Below are 9,843 nucleotides of genomic sequence, written 5' to 3'. Positions count from 1 at the left end.
TCCAGAAGATTCCACCATTTCCTAGTATTGCCACAGACTGGTGACCAAACCTTTTACACACAGACCTTTGGGAGACATTTCAGATCCAAACTATAGCAGAGTCTAAATTTGGGACCTTTGTTTAGAGTGAGTCCTAGTTATTGTCCTGAGTTCAGACAGCCCCATTATTCACCATTGGGTCATTCTTCTTGCCCTGGCCTTTGAACTGAGGTCAGTCATCTATATCTACATCTTAAAATATTTTTCAAGTCTAAAGTTTGCCTCTGTAAACATTCCAGATTCTAAAATGCGAGCTCCTTCCGGGCACAGATGAATTGATAGGGAATCAGTTTTAGATGTTACATGAACTGAACACTTTAAACATACACTCTTAAGTCCTGAGTTGAATGACTTTTTTAAATCAAGGGGAAAAAGGAAGAGGCAACTGGAATGACAAGACACACAGCTGATGTGCATAATCATTACTCTCTCCAATTCTTCATCCCTCCTTCTACTCCTACCTTTTGTCATGTGTCCTTGTAGTTCATGTTGAGTATATAGAGGGCATATTTTCCTGCTTCACTATCATGTGATCAGGCCACTGGGATATCAGTGGAGCTACCACAGGAAGGCTTGAATTAGAACTGCTCACTTGGTTTTACCAACTCTAATTTCATGAGAACGCAAACCCTGGGTCCTTCAAGGAGGATGAGAGATATGTGGAGCTGAACTTAACCCCAGCTGCATTTTGGAGCCAAGGTCAACTGAATCCAGCCTAGATCAGTTGATTCTCAAGCAAGCCACGGATGACAAGAATAAACAATTGTTCTTTAAATCCAGTTTCAAGAGGGCACTGGGCCACAGCAGCTTAGGTCACAGGGGATGGGGGCTGTTCATCAGGGGCTCCTAATCTGTAGCAATACAAATCTGTGAACTGCAGGCAACTCTCCAAACTGCGTTCCAGGCCTGTGGGGGCTGCGTGTCTCTTGCGCAGTCACCTGGCAGGGGCAGTGGAGTCCACTGGGGCTCTCCAGTCTACAGTTTCCCCTTTAAAGAGATGTCCCTTTTGGTTCTGAGCTGAGCCATGTGGGAGAGGTAAGGTAACTCCCTCTGTTCTCTGTGCCTCTGCTCTAGGCTTTTCCACTCTGGCAACTCTCTTCACCTCCTTGCTGCTCTCCAGCATGCTTCCTCAGTCAGCCAATCAGGAGATGACTGTTTAATCTTTGTTGTGGTCCTTTTTTGTGGGATAGACAAAGTAATGGGTGATCTAGTCATTTCTCAGATGCCATTCAACAAGTAACCAAATCATATATCTCCCAAACTCAGTTTCTTTGATAATGAAAGGGGTACCGTTAAGACTATGCTGGAATAATAGGTGTAGGGCAGGAATATTCTAAGCAAATTAGGAAGGTTGATTTCCCTACCAATAAATCTTGGTGACATAAGTGGGTTGATGAATGGGGATTTTTTTTTTAAAAAGTGAGAATAATAACTGAAAACATCTGGAGTTTTTCAAGATGATGGAATAGAGCAGGTAGCTTTCCTGGCTGCTCTGTGGCGTGAAACCAAGAAAGCAGATGGGCAGCTTCTCAGCAAGGTGGGTGAACCAAAAAAAAAAAAAAAAAAAAGGACTTTATTGGATTTTAAAACTGGATATTCAAAGCAGATTGGTGACTCAGAAGGTTGAATATAATAAAATAAGGAAGAAATTCCTAGTGGTACAGCCACTGCCGCGGCCAGGCTGGAAACATCAGCTAGAGTGGTTCCTCCACAAGCAAAGTGGAGGGATAAGGGAAATAAAGGAACCTGTATTTTTAGGAGGCCTGAGGTGTGTCTGGGTATGGAGCATTTAGAGATCAAGAACATTGCCCAACAAACCTGAAAGGTAGCTGCACAATGTCCTTGTGCAGGAAAGAAGCACCATCTCTCCAGGCAGCATGGGGAGGACAAAGGAAGGAACCATTTTGCAGCTGTGGCATAGGGGCTGGTAGCTGAACAAGTTGATTCCTGGCAAACCTGAGTTTGGCCTGAAATACAGGCCCAATAAACACATACTGCATGACAGAGTGTGCTTAAGTGACCAGGAGAAACTCAAACTTGGAGAAGGTTAACATAGGGGTCAACTGGTTGGGGAAACCCACCTGGCTCTATCCCTCCCTGTCCAATCTGCTGCTTGTAGGACTGACTGAGAGAGACACTTCTGGCCTGGAATTTGGAAGGGCAGGATGGAGAGATTGAGTTTGGAGACTGAACCCAAGATGAGGAAATATGGGGCCCCAGCTGATGTAGAGGACTAAGAATTGGTTCCTCCAACACATGAGTGGAACCCAGGGGAGATCCCTGGGGTACAGTCTTTTGGCGTGGACTGGCAAATACTGGGCCCTGGAGGTGCCCTGATTTAAAATCTCTAGACCAAGTGACATTCAGTGAAGAGCCTCGAGTCTACCTAAGCCTAAACCCTGCCTCCAGGAATTCCATCTACGGGATTACGTCCCTTTGGCAGCATTCCAGAGGGGTGGAGCATCAGACTCCAGACGACCCCACATAAAACTGCTGAGAAGGGAAGCTGAAATCTTTTGAACTCCAATGGAAAGAATTCTTGAACTTTTCATCAAGATTTTTCTCTCTTTTTTTTTCTTTTCTCTGTAACCATAATGGTACGTGGACATTTACACATACTCATATTTGTTTTTTTTCTCATTTCTAGCATTTCTGAAGCCAGTTAGTTTTTGTGGATTAGTTTTATGATGACTAGGATGTTTGATTAATTTATTTTAGTTTTGTTTTTAATTCTTTTTCTTTTTTAAAGAATTTTAACTTTCACTTACCTATTTCCCTTGATTCTTTCTCTCTTTTCTTCTGCTAACAGTCAATCTCTATTGTTCTCTCTTTCACTCTTCCTTTAATTTTTTATTTCTATCTTCTCTTCGCCTTCCTCATAATCATCACACCCTATGTCACTTTTGTTCTTTCCCTGTCCACCATTTGAAATGGTAAGCCCTTTGCAAAATTGCTGTTTTTATTTGTAGGCAATAACTAACTGATCACATCATTTCTGTTTTTTTTTTTTTTGTGATAATTAACATTGTAGATGTCATCATAGGAACTATTTGGTTTAATGCAGTATATTGTTTGCATTGGTTGTTTTTATTTGTCTTCCCCTAAATGGTGAGGTACTGGAAATCTTCAGAGACACTACGGGTCTACAGGGTAGAAACTCTACTACCTCAGATCCACACTGCTAGATGGGTAGACACATAATAGCATGAAAAAGCAAGGGAAAAAAAAAAAAAAAAAAAAAAAACCTCCCCAAACCAAGATACTTCAAAACCAGAAATTAATGACACCAAGGTGGACGAAATGTCAGAGAAGGAATTTAAAATGTTTATAGTTAAACTAATCTGCAAGGTAAAGGACAATGTAAGAAGTGATATCAGAGAGAAAATAGAGAAAGTGAAAGATCACTTCAATAAAGAGATAGAGATTCCGAAAAAAAAGTCAAGCAATCCTCAAAATGAGGTAATCAATAAACCAAATTTAGAATTCAATAGACAGTATCACCAACAGACTAAAGAGAGTCTCAGGCAATGAAGACAAAATATGTAATCTTTGAAAACAAAGTTTACCAGGGAAAAATGATGTTAAGAGACCATGAGCAGAACCCAAGAAATATGGGATAACCTGAAAAGAACACATTTAAGATTTATTGGGATAGATGAAAACTTGGAAATACAAACCAAAGGAATGCACAATCTTTTCAATGAAATAATATCAGAAAATTTCCTGAACCCAATGAATGAAATAGAAAATAAAATATAGGAGGCTTATAGGACCCCAAATATACAAAACAGACCCACACCAAGGCACATTATTAAGGAAATGCCTCACATGTAGAATAAGGATAGAATTTTAAAGGCAGCCAGAGAAAAATAGCAGGTAACATCAGAGGGAAACCAATTAGGATCTCAGTTTACTTCTCAATCCTCAGAGCTAGAAGGTCTTGGAATAATATATACCAAGCTCTGAAAGAAAATGGATGCCAGCTGAGAATACTATATCCAGCAAAATTAAGCTTCAGAATTGACAATGAAATAAAAACCTTCCATGATATACAAAAGTCAAAAGAATTCACAACTAGAAAGCCTATACTACAAAACATTCTCCACAAAATATTTCATGAAGAAGAAATAAAAAACAAAAGTGAAAACCAGCAAGGGGATGAACTACACTAAAAGAATAGTCAATCAAAGGAGAAACTAATTCAAAGTCAAAACCAAAAATAAATCAAAATGAAAGGGAGTAAGAATCATTTCTCAATAATAACATTAAATGTAAATGGCCTAAACCCATCAATCAAAAGACAGACTGGCAGATTGGATTGAAAGCAAGACACAACAATATGCTGTCTTCAAGAGACTCACCTCATAGGCAAAGACATCTGCAGACTGAAGGTAAAAGGATGGGAAAAGCATATTATTCACATGGATCTCATAAACAAGCAGAGGTTTCTACCCTCATATCAGATAAAATGAACTTCAAGCCAAAGTTAATCAGAAGGGACAAAGAAGGACATTTTATACTGCTTAAGGGAATTATATGTCAACAAGACATAACAATTGTAAATATTTATGCCCCAAACCTTGGAGCATCTATGTACATCAAACAAACCCTTCTCAGTTTCAAGCATCAAAGAGACCACAACACAATTAAACTGGATGACTTTAACATGCCTCAGTCACCACTGGATAGATTCTCCAAACAAAAAACTAAATAAAGAAGCCATAGAACTATAAATTAAAATTGATAATTTAGACTTTACAAACATACATATTTATCCATCAATGACTGAATATACTTTCTACCCAGCAACACATGAATCCTTCTCTAATATAGACCATGTTATGTAAGCTATCACATATGTTGGCATGCAATTGTAATATTGCCTTAATATATTTTTAGTATCTGTAGGGTTATTTTGATCGCTTCCTTTCAACTAATATTAATTTTTGTGTTCTCACTTTTTCTTAATTAGACTTGTTTCACTTTTATCAACTTTCAGTTTTAATATTTCTTCTCTATTTCATATAATTTCTCCTCCTACTCTTATTTTTTCCTTCATACCACCTAACTTGAAAAATTTGATTGTTTATCTAGCTTCTTTCTGATATAAGTACTTTAATTTATAAATGTTCATCTGAGTACTGTTTCATCCCAGAGATTCTGATATTTTAAGCTCTTATTATCACTTAGTTCAAAGCACTTTTTAATTTACTTTTCTTTGCTTTCTTCTTTGACCTATGAGATATTTATAAGTGTGCCATTTAATTTTGAAGTAGTTAACATGTGGGAGTGGGGTTCTATATGTCTTAAGGTGGTTGATTTCTAATGCAATAAATCATGCAGGAAACAGTTTGCATAGTTTCAAATTAAAAAAAGTAATAGGAATGCTTTTTATATTGATGTATTGGTTACATGCATGTCAAAACTGATCAAATTGCATACCTCAAATATGTACATTTTATTATACTTCAATTTTGCCTCAATAAAACTACATATATATATATATATATATATATATATATATATACACACACACTAACATTATATAAGAAAACACCTAAAGACACTATTAGCCAAGGAGAAAGGGCTTCTTTCTCAAAGGTGTCAAAACCATGGCATTGAGGGTAGAAGGGTTGCGGACTTTCTGTAAAGGAGTAGTTTGCGAGTCTCTGATGGGAATAGCATAGACGGGGTGACCAGAATACCTACATGTCATTATGGTTGCATGCCAACACTCTGTCTTCAATAACATTTGCTTTACTGTGATAGGTGGAGGTCAAATATGATGGAGATGTGGACAGGGGACTAACAGCCCTGCGCCAGTTTCTGGGACCACCACAAATAGCCAGTTAGTGTAAGGTTCTGTTCTCCAGGAATCTTTATTACCTGTTCTGGGTGGCATAAGGACTTTCATCTTTTCTTTATGAAGTAAGCTGAAATGAACCTGGAAAGTAAAGGATGTCAGAAAGCAGGAATCACAATGACCCCTTCTGTGGTGGCTTCCAGATGTGGCACTTTCACACTGATTTTAAGAAAACATAATACAGGCTAAACCCTAATATAGTTTTGTTTGTTTAATTTTGAGTGCTGGGGACCAAACCCAGGACCTTGAGTATTCTAGACAAATGATCTATCCCTGAGCTACACACCCAACTCCCTGTTGTGTATTTAAAAAGATATAAACAGGAGCAGTGTGAAGATAATGCCATCAGGCCTTCCAAGGAACTGACTCTCTTCCTCAGGCAGAGTGCAGACTGCAGGCCTGGACCCCAGGATGGCCAGAGGCTCTCTGCTGTCAGAAGATCAAAACTGATCATGGCCCTGCTGCACTGGCTGCTGTTCCTGTCTCTCCTTACCTAGGAAATGATCCTCTGTGTAAAGCAGAAGAGCTGCAGATTTGGAGAACAGAAAACAGTCAAGGAGCCAGGAGAGACTGTGCTTTGTTGTGCAACTAGAAGGAAACCTTATGAGCTGTATGCTCTTGGGCAGGGCAGTTAATTTCTCAGATTCCAAGTTTCTCTTCAGAAAAGTAAAGTTTCTGGCAGCAAAATGACTTTCTGAGAAGGCCTGAGGATACACATGAGGCAAGAGTAAAATTCCCTGCCCTTTCTCCAGACCAACTGCCATTAGCACTCCAGCCACATAGATACACTATTCTTCTACTGCCCTTTGTTTTCAAGCAACCTGTGACAGTATTGCATTTACATTTTATTGCAAGTTGCACTCCTCCATAGGAGTACACCTAACAGTCAAAGGCCCACTTTATTGTTCTTGATCCCCAGGGCTATGACTTCCTGGCACTTAGTAAGCAGTAAGTGATTGGGTAGGAAGGGATGGAAGGAAGGATTGGAATTGGCAGGAATCCCATGTAGTGGCATTGCTGCACTGGGAGGTGGGCATGGGTGGATGCTGAGGGCACCTTCTGCAGGAAATGATGCCTTGTTGGCAGGTCCTGGCACTGGAGGGCATCCCTGAAATGTCTGAATCAGAGAAAGGGAGTGGTGCTAGACAGGGTGAGAGGTTTCCTTAACTCACCCCATTTGTCAGTTTAGTCTACACAGGTCCTGGAGACTGAAATAGGGAGCTCCTGAATTTCTTCTTCCTGAGAATAGAAACTAAAAAACTAACCTATACCTGGGTATGGTGGTGTATGCCTATAATTCCAGCAGCTTGGGAGACTGAGGCAGGAGGATCACGAGTTCCAAGCCAGCCTTAGCAACTTAATGAGGCCCTAAGCAACTCAGTGAGACCCTGTCTCTAAATAAAATATAAACAAGGGCTGGGGATATTGCTCAGTGGTTAAACAACCCTAGGTTCAATACCCAGTACCTCAAACAAATAAAAAACTAATGCCTGGCCTGAGTGGACCAGGAAGTTTCACCTTTCAAGGAAGGTGAAAATGAAAAGTTCTCTGAACCCACCTAAATCTACCTATGTTTATCTCCTTGCTTCTTTTTCTACTAATTGTAACTGCTTTTGTAGGCCCAGAGGAGAAAAAAATCTACCTGCTTCTCCCCGGTTTGATCACATTGTATTGAATTCATTTTTCCTCTTTACATCATTTGGTTATTTCTTTTGTGGGCGGATGGCCTAATCCAGCAGGCAGATTCCCTGGTTAGGCTGTTGGTAGCAAGATCACACCACTTGCCTGGACAACAGTGTCAGGTACAAATCTGGGAGGATCTAAGGCTACTATGGTTCCCCCCCCCCCTTAAGCTAGTCATGTGCATGTCACTGTGGCAAGGAAGTCTGGGGATTCTTAATGAATAAATCTCAGCCCCCAATCATATCATTTCTTTCTTGAGTTGTCATGAGAAGGGTAAAATCAAGTTTAAGTGGTTGCCAGACATTGAAAGGCATTGTGTTTTTCTCAGCAGCTCAGTATTGCAGTACTGAGTGATATTTAGCAAATATTGGGAAAGTTTTTTAAATTCACAAATGCTTCTCCTGAGTTTCTGTGGGTTTTGCAACCTTTCTTCTTTCCTCAGGAAAGAACAGTATTGTGGCTGTCTTGTGGGGAGTTCCCAAGCCCCAGTTCCCTCTTATCTTCATGGAACAAGTAGAATTTTAACTAAAAAGGCAACCAAAATGACAAGTTCTGTTTCCACTTTCAAACTCCCAGAGCTACAGAGGCTAAAATGTAGAGCCTGTTATAGGAGGAGAAACTGCTATTAGAGGAAGTCCAACTGGAAGCGCCCACAGTAGATTAATTTTCTTTCTTTTCCTACTAACAGGAACAGCTAAGGAAGCTCTAGTTCTGGCACAAAGCCATCCACTTTGGCTGTGGAATATTTTCCCATGAAGAAATATGAGAACAAAATAATTTTTGAAGGGTGGTTGTATTAGACACCTTGTTGAGTGATGCCTCAAAAGCTTTCCGGTCATTTCTGTTGCATGCAGAGGAAAATAGGGCTGTGTAATTGGCCAGGAAATAAAGGCACACAATCTGTTTGCACCTCTATTATCTGACTAATGGAGGTCACTATGTCTGATTGGGACTCAGGTTAATCACTCTGACAGTTGTATTTGGGGGAACTCAGGCTAAGTTGTTTTGCTTGTGTTTTGATTCCATTGTGTTGTTGGCCTTTTCCCTTTGAGTTATGGCAGATATTTTATTATTTTTTAGAGTTTTCTTGCACTTTCTTTCCCCTTTTCTGACATTGCACAGAGATCAGTGTCTCTGTCCTCCTTCAGTCTCTGGCACTTGCTTACCAGACTCCCTCAGCAAGAGATGATGTGAAGAACTTATATGTGGAGGTGGTAAAGGGGATGTCTACAAAAGATGACTGTGCACTGAAAGTGCCTTCATTGTCCCAAGTGAATTTAACTTAAAAAGTCTTTAAAGGGCACTTATTTATAAGGAACTAACATTCTATACTTAAAAACAATTCCAGCAATTATAGATTTTAGTGCTTAAGGAAGACTTCTGATACGGGAACTGTCAGTTGATTTCATTCAAATCATGCCTGATCATCTGCATTCCTGGCAGTTGATGTTATAGTGGGTATTTTTTTTTTTTTTAATCTGATGAAGTTCTATAGCTCAGGAATGAACCTCCATGGTGCTCAGGTCACTGTTTGGGTTAGAGACCTACTGATTATCAATTCTCAGAGACAGTATTGTGTAGTAATGAAGTTCATGGGCTTTGGAATCAGGAGGGACTGATTTGATTCTGGGTTCTGTGATTACCTCCTCTGTGACTTTTTTAGGCTATAGTTTCTCATCTGTAAAGTTAGAATATCAATATCAGCATCTGTCTACATATCCATTTATTTTGAGACAGGTTCTCACTATGTTGTCCAGGCTGGTCTTGAACTCCTGAGTGCAAGAGATTCTTCTGCTTCAGCCTCTCAAGTAGTTGAAACTGTAAGTGCATTCCACTGTATCCAACTAAAATTAATATTTATCCCATAAGTATTGCATGAAGGTTAATTTCTAGGACCTCAGTCTTGTTGATTTTGTTTTTATATAAATCATTGAAGGGTCGATACTGGATTAAAGTCAGGTTCCTTTAAACTCTAATATTTGATGCATTGCTATCTTCATCTGTCTGACTGACAGAATAAATACCATAAATGGAGTGGCTTGCAAACAACAGAAATTCATTTCTCACAGTTCTGAATTTTGGGAAGACCAAGATCAAGGCAGTTGTGGTGTCTGGTGAAGGGCCTGCTTTTCTGCTTCACAGACAGTGCCTTATTCAAGTACCCTAACATGAAGGAAGGGCAAATAGACTCCCTCAGGCCTCCTATAAGGAGGATTAGAATTTCAGCATATGGATGGGAAGACAGGCACATTCAGATC

The 9,843-nt window shown here is 39.7% G+C and overlaps 2 long non-coding RNA genes across 5 annotated transcripts in view; one reads left to right on the top strand and one right to left on the bottom strand.

Annotated features, from left to right (window-relative positions):
• LOC306670514 overlaps positions 1-9,843 on the bottom strand; it is a 1,027,288-nt gene that overhangs the window by 20,995 nt on the left and 996,450 nt on the right. The window lies entirely within an intron of this gene.
• LOC306670511 overlaps positions 1-9,843 on the top strand; it is a 36,589-nt gene that overhangs the window by 8,193 nt on the left and 18,553 nt on the right. For 3 of the 4 annotated variants that reach the window (XR_013766416.1, XR_013766417.1, XR_013766419.1), the window contains exon 2: positions 9,323-9,405. The exons of the other annotated variant lie outside the window; for it this stretch is intronic. This is a non-coding gene — a long non-coding RNA (uncharacterized lncRNA). The remainder of the gene's footprint in view (positions 1-9,322; positions 9,406-9,843) is intronic. 4 annotated transcript variants of the gene reach the window in all.

Source organism: Sciurus vulgaris (assembly GCF_902686455.1).
Source record: "Sciurus vulgaris genome assembly, chromosome: 10".
In the NCBI taxonomy this organism is placed as follows: domain Eukaryota; kingdom Metazoa; phylum Chordata; class Mammalia; order Rodentia; family Sciuridae; genus Sciurus; species Sciurus vulgaris.
Note: the sequence above shows the minus strand (reverse complement) of the source record. Positions and strands in the feature narration are given on the sequence as shown.